Source organism: Gopherus evgoodei, chromosome 2 (genome assembly GCF_007399415.2).
Source record: "Gopherus evgoodei ecotype Sinaloan lineage chromosome 2, rGopEvg1_v1.p, whole genome shotgun sequence".
Taxonomy (NCBI): Eukaryota; Metazoa; Chordata; order Testudines; family Testudinidae; genus Gopherus; species Gopherus evgoodei.
In genome coordinates, this window is record NC_044323.1 from 152720546 (window position 1) to 152739553 (window position 19008).

The 19008-nt window shown below is 41.9% G+C and overlaps 1 pseudogene; it reads right to left on the reverse strand.

The window, feature by feature from the left end:
• Window positions 1-892: 892 nt before the first annotated feature.
• Window positions 893-18193, reverse strand: LOC115646306 (annotated as a pseudogene).
• Window positions 18194-19008: the final 815 nt, after the last annotated feature.

A 19008-nucleotide genomic window follows, 5' to 3' on the forward strand; every position in this document is an offset into this window, starting at 1 on the left:
TGGCTGTGTCAAGGTTCCTTCCCCACTCTGAACTTTAGGGTACAGATGTGGGGACCTGCACGGACACTTCTAAGCTTAATTACTAGCTTAGATCTGGTATCGCTGCCACCATCCAGAATTTTCAATGTCTGGATCACTCCCTTTCTCCCCAAAACCTTCCCCTCCCTGGGTAGCCTTGAGAGACTCCTTCACCAATTCCCTGGTGAGTCCAGCTCCAAACCCTTGGATCTTATAACAAGGAGAAATTAACCATCCCCCCTCCTTTCTCCCACCAATCCCTGGTGAGTCCAGATCCAATCCCTTTAGATCTAAAAACAAGGAAAAATCAATCAGGTATTAAGAAAATGGCTTTTAATTAAAGAAAAGAAAGGTAAAAGAAAACTCTCTGGGACAGATTAGCATACCAGCTACTCTCACAGACAACCGATTCAAAACACAGAGGATGTTCCCCTGGCCACAAATTTAGTTACACAAAAAAATAACCAATTTGATTCTACCTCTAATTGCATAAGACAGGTTACAAAGAAATAAACATAAACCTATTTATTCCTTTCTAAAACTTACTACTCTGATAAGAGGCTGGTTCCTTGATCTTTTTCACTCTGGCTGAAACTGAAACTCTAAACAAAGGAAAAACTTCCCTCCTTCCTTTTGAAACATCTTGTTCCCCCATTGGTTCCTCTGGTCAGGTCTTAGCTAGGCTAGGTGAACTTTTTAACCCTTTACAGGTAAAAGAGGCATTAACCCTTAACCATCTGTTTATGACAGGCTGCATGTCAGCACAGGCTTTGCAAAGAGGAGCCAGAGATCAGCTATTCTCTGCAATGAGACTGAGTAAAATAATGGTGAGTTGTAAGGCTGAAATATTATAAGCTTCTGCTATGTCTCTTGGTTAGAAGAGCTTAAGGCCACCACACAAGTTCACATTCAGAATGAAGAATTTAACACCCATGCAGCCAGTACCACTAAGTAAATTTTGTGGTCCTACAAAATAAAGACAGGATAAGTCATCCCAGCAACAACAAAACCCTCAAAATCTTTGCGTTCATAAAAACATCTGAAATGCATTGTTCAAATAAATGCAGTTCTACTAGAAACCACTTACACAAACCTCTTAAAAATTAATTACCTAAAATGCCAACCACCTTCATTCCTGATCTTGTGGAATAAATGGTTGTGCAACCAGCAAAAACAGGTGTCCTTCAAGGTTTCTGTTGAGGCTGTATGAAATCAAGACTCTAGGCACAAAGTGAATTTTTGGATCATGAAGTCAGTCAATTTCCATTGTATATGGACTCCAGGATATACAGTGACTCATGTCTGAGCAACCACATTCCTTACATGGCTTCCTGTTTTTAAAAGACCACCTCAAAATATCCCCATGTAAACAAGTTACATTTCTTCTCAGGTGGTCCCTTGAATACTGGAAAGGCTGTATGTTGAAAAGTTTCACTTCTGCCTCTTTTACATTACAGTGTGATGTCATTGGAGACACTCCTGATTTATATCCATCTACATGAGAGGAGAATGAGGCCTTCTATGTACATATTAGTATTTATGAAGTACTAGGCTACTGTACCCCTCATTAATAGAAGCACAGGACCTGATCAAGCACCATGTAAGTCCAATTTTACATTGGTGTAACTAGAGCTGGGTAAAAAAAAAGAAAGAAAAAAAGATTGCAAATAACCAGAGCCACAGAGTTGAAGTCCAGAAGGGACTGTCAGAACATTTAATCTGACCTTCTGTGTATCACAGGCCACAAACACCAAACAGCACCTGCACACTAACCCAACAACCTAAGTTAGACCGAAGTATTACAGCCCACAGGAGACCAGACTATTATGTGCCACAGTTTCCAGCAAGTTTCTCTAATGGTTTTCATAACATTTTTGATAATCTCATGATAAAAATTTGCAAAGAATGAAACATTTTTAAAGCCAAAGGTTTTTCCAAACCTATTTTTTGGGAGGGAGGGGGATGTAGAATCAGGCCTAGGAAGTTTTGACCACTAGTCATTTGAATGTAATTAGTGAAGGTTGTTTCAGATGCTGAGTGTACTCTTCCAGCCAATTTAAAAAATAGAAAATCATTACATACACTTTTCAATGCTGCTTTCACTAAATCTGTTTAGACTGCAGGCTCTTTGAGGGGTAAGGTGACCAGATGTCTCGATTTTATAGGGACAGACCCAATTTTGGGGGCTTTTCCTTATATAGACTCCTATTACCCCCGACTCCCTGTCCCGATTTTTACACTTGCTATCTGGTTACCCTATTGAGGGGGGAGCTGTCTTTTTGTTCTGTGTTTCTACAGTACTTAGCACAATGTGCTTTTAGGCACTACCACAATAATCATCATAATCATTAATAAATACATCATTAAGCTCGGGCTGAACTCACTGCCATATTCAGTAGCCCAGTAGGTGGAAAGTCCTCCGCATGTTGCCTGGATGGGTGCCCCAAGTCCAGCTACATTTCTGACATAGTTGCGGGATATCCCATAGCTTCTGTGGAGGGAATTCAGGTCCTGAAAAAATGATGGAAGATTAACCACTTGCTTTGGCCAAAAGCATTAATCAGCCCTGACATCTAGCTGGCTTCCCAGCTTCTTTTGTATTGTTAATAATACTTATGAAGGTAATAATGCATTTATATAGCATCTAATATCTTGATGGATTCCCTAACGCACTTCACAGACTACGGGCCAATTTATCTCTGTAGATGAATATGTACAGGTCTCAGGCCAGGTCCACACTACAGCGTTAAATCGATTTAAACAGCGTTAAATCCACACTACAGCGTTAAATCGATTTAAACAGCGTTAAGTCCACACTACAAGGCACTTAAAATTGATTTTAAGGGGTCTTAAAATCGATTTCTGTACTCCAGCTAAACGAAAGGAGTAACCCTAAAATCGATATTACTAAATCGATTTAGGGTTAGTGTGGACGGAAATCGAAGTTAATGGCCTCTGGGAGGTATCCCACAGTGCACCAGTGGCCGCTCTGAACAGGTAAAGGAACTCTACTGCACTGGCCAGGTATACAGGAAAAGCCCCGGGAACTTTTGAATTGCATTTCCTGTTTGGCCAGCATGGAGCTCTCAGCAGCACAGGTAACAATGCAGTCTCCTGAGAATAGGAAAAGAGCTCCAGCGTGGAACACATAGGAGTTATTGGATTTGATCGCAGTATGGGGAGAAGATTCTGTGCTATCAGAACTGTGTTCCAGTAGACGAAATGAAAAAACTTTTGAAAAAATTTCTAATGCCATGAGGCAGAGAGGCCATAGCAGGGACTCGGTGCAGTGCAGAGTTAAAGTGAAGGAGCTCAGACAAGCGTACCAGAAAGCCAAAGCAGCAAATGGCAGATCCAGATCTGGGCCAAAAACATGCCGCTTCTACGCGGAGCTGCATGCAATTTTAGGGGGCTGCGCCACGACAAGCCCCCCCTTGTCTGTGGATTCCGAGGTGGGGGTAATAATCTCAGCCATTGCTGATGATTCTGCGGAGGGTGAAGATGAGGAGGAGGAAGAGGAGGACGAGATTGCAGAGACCACATAGCACTCCATTCTCCCCAACAGCCAGGAGCTTTTTCTCACCCAGACAGAATTACCCTCCCAGCCCTCCCAAGCCACTAGCCCAGACAATGAAGCCATGGAAGCGACCTCTGGTGAGTGTACTTTTTTAAATATAAAACATAGTTTAAAAGCAAGCGTTTTTTAATGATTGATTTGCCAGGAGGGCTTGCATGCATTAGCTGGCATTAAAGTTACTGGAAAAGTCTGTTAACATGTCTGGGGATGGAGCGGAAATCCTCCAGGGACATCTCTATGAAGCACTCCTGTAGGTACCCCAAAAGCCTTTTCAGAAGGTTTCTGGGCAGGGCAGCCTTATTCCGTCCACCATGATACGAAACTTTACCACGCCATGCCTGGAGCACGTAATCGGGTATCATTGCATGACAAAGCCTAGCTGCGTATGGTCCCGGGGATTGCTGGCATTCAAGAAGCATAATTTCTTTTTCTCTGTCTGTAATCCTCAGGAGAGTGATATCGTTCATGGTCACCTGGTAAAAATTAATGTATTTTATTAAGGGGACAGAGATGACCATTCCTTCGGTGATGCTTTCCTGCGGCTTAAAAGAAATCCTTCCCTTGCAGTTAGCCATGCGGGGGGAAGGGAAAAAGCTGCCCATTCCTACGGGGAGGTGTCTCTAATGGCGCTGACCTTTTTAGCATTTGGGCAGCAGGAATTTTCGCTGCTAATTGCGGGGGGGCGGGGGAAAGGGGAGGGGGTAAGGTTTCACTGACCTGCCATTACAGCAGACATGCAGAGTGGGGGGGAAAACCATTCACAATTTCCTCTAGTGCTTAACCTTTCTGTTGGCATAAGAAAAGAAGCAAAAGATGTGCTTTTTAGCAGTTTGGCTGCCCAGCATGAATTTTACCTGCTAATAGCCAGTGGGGGAGGGGGGGAAAGGAGGAGGTTGTACGGTTAACTGCCATTAGATGTATGCCTTACCATGTCTGCCTGCAAGCTGATTTGTAATCCCTTGACCTGCGTCTGTGTTGATCTGTTACACCACAGCCGCAAGCACTAAATACTAAAAGAATCCAAAGGCGACCTTGTAGTGAAGTGACATGTGCTACGTACGGTGAATAGTGTAGTTCACTGTGAAAGAGTATAACCATTGTTCTGTGAAATGTATCTCTTATGATCCTTCTATCACTCTTTTCCCCCACTCATGCAGCTGCACATTTTTCAAGCCTCCCTACTCCAGTCCGAAGGATAGGTCAGATAAGGAGGCTGAGGAAGAAGAGGACACGGGAGGAGATGTTCACAGAAATCATGGCAGTAACCTGCAATGAAAGAGCTCATCTGGGGGAGTGGAAAGACGTGGTAGCAAAGTACAGGAAAGCTGCCAGTGAACGTGAGGACAGGAGGGACGCTCGAGATGAGATGTGGCGGCAGGAAGATCAGCGGTGGCGGGATGGAACGCTGGAGCTGCTGCGCGATCAAACTGACATCCTCCGAAGTCTGGTGGAAGAGCTGCGGGGTCACAGAGTGCCACTCCAGCCCATGTTTAACCTCCCTCAGTACTCACCATGTCCCATATCTTCCACACCCAGACGTGTAAGAACACGTGGGGGAAGGCTTTCTGCACCTGCCCACTCCACCCCCATGGACAGTCCAACCAAAAGGCTGTCATTACATTGAAATGTCCTTAATGGCCTTTTTCTTCCCGCCTATACTCCTCCCAAACCACTCCCGGGGTACCTTTTTATTTCTCTTACTCTTCTTATAATGACATGCTATTCAAAGCAAGTGGGAGGGTGGGTTGGTTACAGGGAATGACTTTATTTCCATAAGCAAGCTGTTAGGGAAGGGTGGAGGGCAGGTTGCTTGCAGCAGGAGTCAATACAGGGGCAGAGGTTCATGAAGGGGAAAGAAACACAGCAGTCACACCGTACCCTGGCCCATGATAAAACTCGTTTTCAAGGCTTCTTTAATGGCCTTTTTCTTCCCTCCCATCCTCCTCCAAAACCACTACCGGTGTACCTTGTTATTTCTCTGTAATCTATTTTTAATTACATGCTTTTTAAAGCAAGAGGGAGGGTGGGTTGCTTACAGGGACTGACTTTTAATAAAGAATACAAGGTTTTTAAAAGATAGTAATTTTATTTCCATAAGCAAGTGTTAGGGAAGGGTGCAGGGTAGGTTGCTTGCAGCAGGAGTCAATACGGGGGAGGGGAGGGTGGTTCATGAAGGGGAAAGAAACACAGCAGTCACACCGTACCCTGGCCCATGATGAAACTCGTTTTCAAGGCTTCTCTGATGCGCACCGCTTCCTGGTGTGATCTTCTAATTGCCCTGGTGTCTGGCTGCGTGTAATCAACGGCCAGGTGATTTGCCTCAGCCTCCCACCCTGCCATAAAGGTCTCCCCCTTACTCTCACAGAGATTGTGGAGCACACAGCAAGCAGCAATAACAAAGGGGACATTGGTTTGGCTGAGGTCTGATCAAGTAAGTAAAGTTCTCCAGCGACCTTTGAGATGCCCAAATGCACATTCTACCACCATTCTGCACTTGCTCAGCCTGTAGTTAAACAGCTCCTGACCACTGTCCAGGCTGCCTGTGTATGGCTTCATGAGCCATGGCATCAAGGGGTAGGCTGGGTCCCCCAGGATAACTACAGGCATTTCAACATCCCCAACTGTAATTTTCTGGTCTGGGAAGTAAGTCCCTTGCTGCAGCCGTTTAAACAGAGTAGTGCTTCTGAAGACACGAGCGTCATGAACCCTTCCTTGCCATCCCACGTGGATGTTGGTGAAACGTCCCTTGTGATCCACCAGTGCTTGCAGCACCATTGAAAAGTACCCCTTGCGGTTTATGTACTGGGTGCCCTGGTGCTCCGGAGCCAAGATAGGGATATGGGTTCCATCTATGGCCCCCCCCACAGTTAGGGAATCCCATTGCAGCAAAGCCATCCACTATGACCTGCACGTTTCCCAGAGTCACAACCTTTCGTAGCAGCAGCTTAATGATTGCTTTGGCTACTTGCAACACAGCAGCCCCCACAGTAGATTTTCCCACTCCAAATTGATTCCCGACTGACCAGTAGCTGTCTGGCGTTGCAAGCTTCCAGAGGGCTATTGCCACTCGCTTCTCCACTGTGAGGGCTGCTCTCATCCTGGTATTATGGTGTTTCAGGACAGGGGAAAGCAAGTCACAAAGTTCAAAGAAAGTGCTCTTACACATGCGAAAGTTCCGCAGCCACTGCGAATCGTCCCACACCTGCAAAACTATGCGGTCCCACCAGTCTGTGCTCGTTTCCTGGGCCCAAAATCGGCGAACAATGGGTAGAACCTCCCCCATTACCATCAGGAGCTCCAAACCGCGGGGGCCCGCGGTTTCGGAGAAATCAGTCTCCAGGTCCTCATCACTCTAGTCGCCGCGCTGCCGTAGCTGCAGCCTCCTCTCCTGCGTTTGCTGTTCATGGTTCAGCATAGACAGCACGAGAATGCGTGAACTGTTTACAACGTCCACGATCAAGGTACTGATCAGACCAGGGTCCATGCTTGCTGTAAAATGGCGTTTGCTCACTTCACCCAGTAAAAAACGCGCGAAATGGCTGTCTGCTGCTTTCAGGAAGGGAGGGGGTGAGGCTGTACCCAGAACCACCCACGACAGTGATTTTTGCCCCATCAGGCACTGGGGTAGTAACCCATAATTCCAAGGGTCAGGGAACACTGCAGGAACTATGGGATAGGTACCCACAGTGCAATGCTCCGGAAATCGATGGACACCTGGGACCATGGACGCACACTACCGACGTAATGTGCCCTAGTGTGGACGCGTAAAATCGATTTTATAAACCCTGTTTTATAAAATCGATTTTACTAATTTCGATTTTAGTCTGTAGTGTGGATGTGGCCTCAATGAGAGTTGTGTGCATTCACTTCTGAGCATAATGGGAACCTACAAGCCTGATTCTCCTCTCACTTACTCCAGTGGAAATCAGCAGAAATTCCTTGAGGTCAGTAAAATTATACTGTTATAAAACCAAGAGAACTGAGAGGAAAACCAGACCCTAAACTATATGTCTAGAAGGATCCTTTCATCTGTTTCTAAAATGTAGCCACCTATGTCTTGGAATGTGGCATCTGTTTGGCCTCATGGTACAATAGTTTAGAACAGGAAGTAAAGAATACCACATCTGATTGAAAATGCTTTGGAGAATTTAGACAAGTTGAAATTTGGTTAGGACACTAGGATTAATACCCCTACAAAAAGTGCCAAAGGAACTTTAAAAGCCACCGGTGAGTAGATGTTCAGTTTTATAACTCATTTGAAAGACAGTATTATATTGATCCAGTGGCTGCCAACTCGTGTGTGCGTGTATGTGTGTAAAAATATAATATACACACTTGAAGTGAGATTAATGTGTAAGGAAACAATGTCTTAGGGCCAAATTCTGTTTCTGCTGAGTTCATTGATAGTTTTGCCATTGACATCAGTGAATCCAGGATTTAGCTTAAAGAGGTGTAAAAGCATATACACCACTGTGACAAAGTTCCTCCTCTACCTTGGTGGGTCCTGCACTTATTGGCGGATTTGCTCGCCTCAGAGATCTTCCTCTCTGGTGGAACCCATAGTCTGGGTCAACTCCTCCTGCATCTGATCAGGAATTGGGAGGTTTGGGGGGAACCCAGCCCTGCCCTCTACTCAGGGTTCCAGTCCAGGGCCCTGTGGATTGCAGCTGTGTATAGTGTCTCCTGTAACAGTTGCATGACAACTACAACTCCCTGGGCTACTTCCCCATGGCATCCTTCAAACATCTTCTTTATCCTCACCACAGGACCTTCCTCCTGGTGTCTGATATCACTTGTACTCCTTAGTCCTCCAGCAGCACACCCTCTTTCTCTCAGCTCCTTGTGCCTCTTGCTCCCAGCTCCTCACACACACACGACAAACTGAAGTGAGGGTATTGAAGGCTATGTGCTGTTTAGGAAAGACAGAAATAAAAGCAAAGATGGTGGAGTAGCATTGTACATCAATGAGGAGCTTAACTGTAAAGAAATAAGAAGTGATGGAATGGACAAGACAGAATCTGTCTGGGCAAAAATCACACTGGGAAAGAAAGCTACTAGAGCCTCCCCTGAGATAGTGCTTGGGGTGTGCTACAGACCGCCAGGATCTGATTTGGATATGGATAGAGACCTCTTCAGTGTTTTTAATGAAGTAAACACTAATGGGAAATGTGTGATCATGGGAGACTTTAACTTCCCAGATATAGACTGGAGGAGAGTGCTAGCAAGAATAATAGGGCTCAGATAGCAGATGGATTTCTTCACTAAGTAGTTGAAGAACCAACGAGAGGGGATGCCATTTTAGATTTGGTTTTGGACCTTATAGAAGAAATGATTGTAGGGGACAACCTTGGTTCGAGTGATCATGAGCTAATTCAGTTGAAACTAGATGGAAGGATAAACAAAAATAGATCTGGGACTAGGGATTTTGACTTCTCAAGGGCTAACTTTAAAGAATTAAGGAAATTAGTTAGGGAAGTGGATTGGACTGAAGAACTTGTGGATCTAAATGCAGAGGAGGCCTGGAATTACTTAAAATCGCAGCTGCAGAAACTATCAGAAGCCTGCATCCCCAAAAAGGGGGAAAAAACCATAGGCAGGAGTTGTAGACCGAGCTGGATGAGCAAGCACCTCAGAGAGGTGATTAAGAAAAAGCAGAAAGCCTACAAGGAGTGGAAGAATGATGGGATTAGCAAGGAAAGCTACCTTAGTGGGGTCAGAACATGTAGGGATAAAGTGAGAAAGGCTAAAAGCCAAGTAGAGTTGGACCTTGCAAAGGGAATCAAAACCAATAGTAAAGGTTCTATAGCCATATAAATAAGAAGAAAACAAAGAAAGAAGAAGTGGGACCACTAAACACTGAGGATGGAAAGGAGGTTAAGGATAACCTAGGCATGGCCCAATATCTAAATAAGTACTTTGCCTCAGTCTTTAATGAGGCTAGTGAGGAGCTTAGGGATAACGGAAGGATGACAAACGGGAATGAGGATATGGAGGTGGATATTACCACATCTGAGGTAGAAGCCAAACTTGAACAGCTTAATGGGACAAAATCGGAGGGCCCAGACAATCTTCATCCGAGAATATTAAAGGAACTGGTGCATGAAATTGCAAGCCCGTTAGTGAGAATTTTTAATGAATTGGTAAACTCAGGGGTTGTACCGTACGACTGGAGAATTGCTAACATAGTTCCTATCTTTAAGAAAGAGAAAAAAAGTGATCCAAGTAACTATATGCCTGTTAGTTTGACATCTGTAATATGTAAGGTCTTGGAAACATTTTGAAGGAGAAAGTTAGTTTAAGGACATTGAGGTCAATGGTAATTGGGACAAATTACAACATGGTTTGACTAAAGGTAGATCATGCCAAACCAACCTGATCTCCTTCTTTGAGAAGGTGACAGATTATTTAGACAAAGGAAATGCAGTAGACCTAATTTACCTCGATTTCAGTAAGGCATTTGACACGGTTCCACATGGGGAATTATTAGTTAAATTGGAAAAGATGGGGATCAATATGAAAATTGAAAGATGGATAAGAAACTGGTTAAAGGAGAGACTTCAACGGGTCATACTGAAGGGTGAACTGTCAGGCTGGAAGGAGGTTACTAGTGGAGTTCCTCAAGGATCAGTTTTGGGACCAATCTTATTTAACCTTTTTGTTACTGACTTTGGCACAAAAAGCGGGAATGCGCTAATAAAGTTGGCGATGACACAAAGCTGGGGGGTATTGCTAACATGGAGAAGGACTGGGATATCATACAGGAAGATCTGGATGACCTTGTAAACTGGAGTAATAGTAATAGGATGAAAGTTAATAGTGAAAAGTGCAAGGTCATGCATTTAGGGATTAATAATAAGAATTTTAGATATACATTGGGGACACATCAGTTGGAAGCAACAGAGGAGGAGAAGGACCTTGGAGTATTGGTTGATCACAGGATGACTATGAGCCGCCAATGTGATATAGCCATTAAAAAAGCTAATGCGGTTTTAGGATGCATCAGGCGAGGTATTTCCAGCAAAGATAAGGAGGTGTTAGTACCGTTATATAAGGCACTAGTGAGACCTCACCTGGAATACTGTGTGCAGTTCTGGTCTCCCATGTTTAAGAAGGATGAATTCAAACTGGAACAGGTTCAGAGACGGGCTACTAGGAATATCCGAGGAATGGAAACCTGTCATATGAAAGGAGACTCAAAGAGCTTGGCTTCTTTAGTCTAGCCAAAAGAAGGCTGAGGGGGGATATGCTTGTTCTTTATAAATATATCAGAGGGATTAATATTAGGGAGGGAGAGGAATTATTTAAACTTAGTACCAATGTAGACACAAGAACAAATGGGTATAAACTGGACACTAGGAAGTTTAGACTTGAAATTAGATGAAGATTTCTAACCATTACAGGAGTGAAGTTCTGGAACAGCCTTCCAAGGGGAGTAGTGGGGGCAAAAGACATATCTGGCTTTAAGACTAAGCTTGATAAGTTTATGGAAGGGATAGTATGATGGGATAGCTTAATTTTGGCAATTGATCTTTGATTATCAGCAGATAAGTATGCCCAGTGGTCGGTGATGAGATGTTGGATGGGATGGGATCTGAGTTACTGCAGAGAATTCTTTCCTGAGTGCTGGCTGGTGAGTCTTGCTCACATGCTCAGGGTTTAGCTGATCGCCATATTTGGGGTCGGGAAGGAATTTTCCTCCGGGGCAGATTGGCAGAGGCCCTGGAGGTTTTTCGCCTTCCTCTGCAGCGTGGGGCACGGGTCACTTTCTGGTGGATTCTCTGCAGCTTGAGGTCTTCAAACCACAATTTGAAGACTTCAATAACTCGGACATAGGTTAGGGGTTTGGTTATAGAAGTGGATGGGTAGGGTTCTGTGGCCTGCTTTGTGCAGGAGGTCAGACTAGATGATCACATTGGTCCCTTCTGACCCTAAAGTCTATGAGTCCTGATTAGCCTGCCTTGATTGGCTGCGGGTGTTCTAATCAGCCTGTCTGCTGTAATTGGTTCTAGCAGGTTCCTGATTACTCTAGTGCAGCCCCTGCTCTGGTCACTCAGGGAACAGAAAACTACTCATCCAGTGACCAGTATATTTGCCCTCTACCAGACTCCTGTAGCCTACCCACTTCCTGGATACCAATAGGACCAGACTCCTGTACCCCACTGGTCTGGGTCTGTCACACCACATATAACTATCATTTGTCTTAGTTACCCTTTGATTATTGACCATGTCCTCAAGTTGGTTTAAAGTTGGAAAGGTTGCCCTGTTCATTCTGGAAACAACACATATTCTTTGTATGGCATGTGGTAAGCAATTACACCTTGTGAAAAAACAATCACAAGTTTAGGAAATCTTTTTCCTTTCGTTCCAATTAATATATCCTATTTTAAAAACTCTTGCAAATCAGGGTACTTGAGATATTTACAAGCTGCTTCACACTTGCACTTTGCTTCTAGTTTGACAAAAATGCACTGGATGAAATTCATCTCTTGTGTAACTCTATGGATTTCAATGCAGCTACGCCACAGAGACATTTGTGCAATGTATTTTGCTTCTAAAAATATACTTATGCAACCAGGGCCGTCCTTAGGATTTATGGGGCCCTACGCAGTATTATTAAACTGGTGCCCCTATGCCGGATGGCAGCCCAAGCTCACAACCTGGTGGGGGAGGGGGGGAGGGACTTGACAGCAAAGGATAATGAGATGCCCAGCCTGCCTCATGGTGGCGGAGAGTCACAGTTCCCCACAGAGACTTCATGCACTCTCCCTCATGGCAGAATGGACATGAAGAAAGTACCTAATTAAAAGCACTAATTTGGGAATAAAAAATGTCAGTCACAGGTTTTTTGATATGCCCTGAAGTTTGTCAGAGATTTATTTGCAAAAACTTCATAGTAAGGGTGAGTCAGCTGTCCTGCTGAATACAACATTACATATAATGGAATACATGATGCAGCTCTTCTCTGTTTTACATTTTCTTCATCAGTATTTCTAAGTTGAATTTATATTTTAAATGTACTCAAATCTTAAGCCAGCATTCCAGATTACTACATATTTAACTCACTGAAACAAAGACATGCTTTTAAATTAATCAGAGAGGTTTAGTGTATTCATAACAATGTTCATTGCTTTTAGAAAAAGGGAACAGTAATTTACTTTGTGTGATCTCCATAACAAGAGACATGGTTATGAAATTTCACCAACTTTAAAAAAATATGTTTCCAAAGGTTTTAGGTATAACAAGGATTTTGTCTTACTAAGGTACTGATTTTGCTGGAGGGTTCTTTTAAAACTAGTTTGTCGGATAGTCAGAAGTAAAGAAAGGGAACTCTTTGTCCAGCTATCTGGAAGGGAAGGACTGTTGTCCCTTTAAGGGCTCTCTTCAGTGGGGAGTGAGGGGAGAGGTGGTGAAGGGATGGACAGAAAGGACAGGAAGACTTGGAAGCACTTTTTTTTTAACTATAGTAATTAAAATGTGTATTTTAGATAAGGGAGGTCTTTTGAAGGATTTATTTTAAAAACTGTATGTCTGAAGATCCACACATTTAAGGCTAAAGATGATTGTGCATCTAAAACTCTATGCAAGCATTTTTTAGAAATGTGATTTTATAATCTTCACCAGCTCACTAATGAAATATTTTTAAAGCAAATTTTAAACTAAGGTCCTGTAGACTGACATGTTCTGTGTAAATATTACATTAATGCACAACTGTTTTTGTCAGTAAAGTCAGAAACTGACAGTATAAAAATTTATTTGGGCATAAGCTTTCGTGGACATCTGATGAAATGGGTTCTAGTCCACAAAAGCTTATGCCCAAATAATTTGTTAGTCTTTGAGGTGACACAAGGGCTCGTCCTTGTTTTTGCTGATACAGACTAACAGGACTACCACTCTGAAACCTGTCAGTATATACCTTGGGGTTGGCAAATGCCTGTTAAATGGCTTTATTACCCCTTGAATGTCTCTTTAACAGTTTCAATGTTGTGCTAATAGGTCTGGCAGGCTGGAGGTTTTTTCACTTTTAACTACTAGATTCCATCCCAAGGAAGACTCACCAGGCTAGAGCAGCCATCTGTGGGAGCCTGCAGGAAGGGTCAGAACAGGGATAGGAAAACAAGCGGTGCACACTAAGACCCAGCGGTGCCCCAAATTTTCAGGTGCCCTACGCAGCTGCCTATGTTGCCTATGCCTAAGGACGGCTCTGCATGCAACCTCCAAACAGCCTTAAGGATTATGTAGCAAATGACAGTCTACCTAGTTCAGATGGTGGGTCCAGCAAGAGATACAAGACACCTAGGCTAAAATCTACTTACATTTACACTGATGAAAATGTGGAATAATGTCAGAATGTGACTCCAGCTGGCCTTTGTATGATTTTATAATCTAGTGTTTTCACTGTGAATTAGTTTTGAATATATAGCAAATAGATGAATTCCAAAGCAGCGGTGGTAGAGAATACCAGCTAAATATTAGATATCTTGGCTTTCACTTCTTGGAATTTAATATAAAGACCTAAGTGCTCAGAAATCTGCTTGGAAAATGTAAATATCTCTAAGAAAAGGGCATTTATTTATTTAATGTTTCAGGAGCTTGCACATCTATTGCACGGGTCTGTAGGAGACTGAAATATGCACTTGACTCAAATTCCTGCCAGCTCTGTTGGCCACCACGGACTACACTGCCTCTTCCATGTCCCCTTTGGGGTGGTTAGTCCATTAAAGAATGCTAGCAGAAAGCAGTCCTTGTATGGAGATCAGAACAGTCCTTAACATGAAGGACATCAGAGCAGAAAGCTCCTAACACAACCTTATGCCTTGGTCTAGAGGTCAAGCAAAATCCAGCATTACAGTTAACATGTTCACACTGCATGTTGAGGTTACAGTTAAAAATATTGATAAAGGGTTAACAAATGATTAATAGGTGTTATAAGCATGTTACAGTCTTGAGTAGTGTGTGCTATAGAAGGTTATAAGCACATCATTAGAAGGTGTTATAGTTGGTTATAAACAGCCTATTGACCTGTTGGACTCTATAACAATTTATTAATCATTTATTAAAACTTCTACTAATAATTTATTAAACCTTAACAAATTATTAGTAGAAGTTTTAATAAATGATTAATAAATTGTTATAGAGTCCAACAGGTCAATAGGCTGTTTATTAAACCTTAATAAATTATTTCTAAATAGAACATTGATGTAAGTGTTACCATTTACATGTATAAAATGGTAGTTTATCTTTTGCTCTATTCATAATGGAATTTTGTATTTTTTAACACACACAGCTTCCATGCCTGTCTCTTCATTTATTAAGAAATAATATCCACAAAAAATGATCTTAAAAATTTAACCAGGGGGCTAGCTTCTTTCCATGTGATCTATAAAAGATGCTAAATTACTTCATCTTTCATTAGTGGATGGATTAGCCATTTGCTTTCAAGTCTAATGTCATTCCTTTCCAGTGAGAGCTTTCAGAGGAATAAAGCACATCCTTCAAGCTGCTGAAAGTACATATTTTTACTCTATTTGCAGTGAACAGTATGTAAGCTGAACAAAGCAACCAGATCACCTCTTTTGACACTTACATGGTCGTAGTCGAAGATTGCGTTGGAGGAGTGTGCTCCGGAATAAATGTTGAATGTAGCAACGTTAACATCATGATTGATGTTCACTGTCTGGTAGACAGTTCCCCCATCATTTCCCTGATTTATGAGCTGGATATTCTAAAATCAAAGATTTATTATCAGTTAACATTGTATTGCAACCAGAAATGTCTCTCAAACAGTTGTATCTAACAGAGAAGAATGATGACATCAGAATAGTAGGGAAGCTAATACATAAAAGTCCAACTCAGTTAGATACCTAGTAGTGGGGAAAGGTCTGATTCAGATTTACTTCCACTTCTAAACAACTTCCCCTACTCACCCTATGGTTAGTGTACAATTCGGTCTAGGGTCATGGTTATAGTTAAGTTTATATTTACTGTTTGGCCCAGGATTAGGATTAGGGTTATTCATTGCCTGAAAGCTAAAGATAGGGTTAGGATTACTGCTTGGTTTAGGGATAGGGTTAGGTTTAACCCAGCTGTTCCCAAACTGTGGTCTACAGAATATTTGCTGATGCCCAAAGACTTCATTGGCCATATGATGCTCATTCCTTTTCCTTATTTCCACATGATAATTGCATTAAATGAAAGTAAAAATAATTACATGTAATTAAAATTTTTAATGTAAGCAAATGTTGCAGTTGCCCGAGGGATGGGTGGTGGTTTGTGTAATGACTAAGAGAAGCAGGCTTCCACAAGACAAAACCCTCCATTAAGATGTGACCAATGTTATGAAAAAGTTGGTGAATCTCTGCTCTAACTCCTACTACCAAAGGAATCTATTGGTTGTGAAAATGTAGGAAGGTTAGCTTATTTGTTACTAGTACTATCTTTTCCACTAGGTTCTAAGGAATGGTGCCTTAGGTTTCCCATTCAAGATCATCTCAGGCCATTGGAGAAATAAAATGCATGAGACTTTGAGGATGGTTATAAAGGAAGCTATTCCTTCCAGATAGTTTTTAGAGGGTACCCACCTGCTAGTCTATCCCTACCCATATAGATGTTCAGCCACCTGCATGAGATTTCAGTGTTATAGTGTCATTTTTATTAATTAACACAATAGCTAGGAGAACCATAGATAAGTACTTTAAAGCAAGCAAGCTCATTGCCTACTATTGTCGCTAATGAGCCAAGTTATAATGAAGAAAAGTACTGGGAGAGTTCAATGTAAGTTTATTTGTACATAACTTGGCGATGCTATGTTTTTTCAAATAAAATATGAGCAAATGTTTTTTGCTTTTGGAGACTGATTTTTACATGCTAAGCAATAGCAAGAGTGTGGAGAATTTAATGGAAACATTGTCATAAATGTGTTACATTAATTCACATATTAGCAGAGAGTGACATAAAGAAAGATCCATTTTGATTTAATAAGGATGGTAATCTCATAAACAATATGGCAAAGCAGATCCATGAAAGAAGAATCATAAAACTTGACACAATGCCCTCTACTTACATTACTTGCAAAGACTGGATTCATAAAGACACCCAGAACGACAAGAAGCAGAATCTGTAATGCAGCATGGAAAACATTAAGGGAGATTTCTATACACTCTTCTGGTCCTTTTTAATTGCCAAATGCAACTAAAAATCACATGGTAATAAGCAACTCTGTAGTCTGATTTTCCACAAACTCACGTAAATTACTGAGTGGGATTTTATAATTCATTTATTTTATCTTTTCTATTCACAAGGGCTACATAGTACAACTGTACTTAGGTGGATCATTCTAATTAATAATGTAACACCTGTAAGGCTAAATTCTGATCTCAGTCACCAGAGTGATTCTATTGTTACTCCAGTTTTATCGTAGTGTAATTGAGATTGGAATTTGGTCCATTAAGTAGAATGGGAAGCTTTTAACTTAACTCAATAGCTATTTTCCTACATACAGAACTATGGGATTTCTTCCTCAATTAAGTGTCATGTCCTGTCCCCCAAAATATTTAAATTATGATTTAATTGGATGACATGCTAGCATTCTCTGTGCAGCGTTCTTGATTATTTAGAGAGCATTTTTTTAAAAACCTGGAGTCAAATCCTGCAGTCCTCACTCAGGTCATGTTCCTGCCCACACTTTATGCATGTACTTAAGTTTATTCATGTGCCTAGTCTCATTTGTTCTCAGGAACTGGGCATCAGTCATCACTCAGCAAGGAAAGAGTTAAAACTGAGTAAGAGCTTCACAGTATAGCATGAAATTTGGCCCCATTGAAGTCAATGGGAGTTTTGCCAATGACTTCAACAAGACCAGGATTATACCTTGTATTGTTGCAGGATTGGGGGCCTTCACAAAAGGGCCTGAGATAGTCAACTACCTCCCATTGACTTTAAATGGACGTTAGACACCTCTCCTGCTTAGGAGCTTTTGTAAAGTCCATTAGGTGCCTTTCTTCATCTGTAGGTCCTGAAATACCATGGTAAATCTGGGTCCAGTTGACTAAATTGAGTTTGGGTGCTTGGCATGTCTCAAAATCAGGTCCTCAGAGTCTCAAGTTGGACTCCAAAAAATTGAGGCACCCCAAATAAGTGGCCACTAATAGTGAAAAATTAGGCCTAAGGGCACAGTCTTGTCAGGTGCTGAGCCCCTTCCCAATCCCACCTCCCATTTTCTTATATCTTATCTTATCTATCCCACTGACTTCCATGGGAACTGTGGACTCTCAGAGCAGCCCAGAGTTGCGCCCTAAATGTACTAAAATACAAACCATTTAACAGAAAATGTAGGTTATCAAAACTACTTACAAGTGTCTTCATTTTGAAGCCAACCTGGATTTGATGCTGATTTGACACAAAAAACTGAAGAAAATGAATTTGTATGTCTTGTACTGACCTTATATATTTTATCAAGGTTGGATCTGAACAAAAGCCCCCAGATAAAATATTTATTTTTCTCACTACGAACAGAAGCAAAACACTGGAGCAAACTAAATATTTTGTGTGTTATATATTTATCTATGAGGCTGCGTAACATTCCCTGTCAACAGTCTTCATCACAACCTTCCGTTTGAGATGATTAATGATTCAAACATGAGCATTAAATAGACCATGGAGTTTAGTTTAGAATTTCCCCCTTTTCTTAGTCTGTTTTCAACATAGTCTTATTTTCAAAACCCTTTCGACTAACTGTTGTCTAAGTCATGTGATTATACAAATTTTCAGAGCATTCTGTGAGAGATCCGAGTTGAGGAGCTCATTCACTGCTTGCTTCTGGTCTGGAGGACCCTGTTCAGCCTGGCACCTACTGTGCACTGTGTCAGAAATGTCAGCTACTCTCTAGATGGTCATCTTCAGACCAGTGCTGGAAATGGCAAGAAGCACATTTGCATAGATAAGGGTGTGTGTGCGTTGAGGTACACAAACTTTGGGAAGGGGCAAAGTGACATGAGATCTTTGTTTCAATCCTGGACAGAAAATGTAATGAATAGCCTATGGATAGATTAAATTTCTTTAAATCCTCTTTTGGATGTGGTTTCTTGAGATACTTAGGGGACTTGGGTCCTCATTCTCAGGGAGCTAGATGACAGATGGACAATGGGGTTTTTTGTTTTGTTGTTGCTGAGCAGCATTTCTTTGGAGCTGGGCTTTGAAAGTGACTGAACCCTCGATTCTTCAGCTTGTGCAAACTTTGGCTTTAAAAATAAATACTTCTAAAAAACTTTGTTCTAGTTCCTGCTAGAGGGGGAAGTTATGCAGAGAAATACCAGTAAGAAAGCAAAATAGGTCATGGCACAAGTTTGAAGATTCCTGAAGGTGCTGCGTAATTCCTCTAAAAATAAATAAAAAACTCTGCTGCACTTTGATTCTTG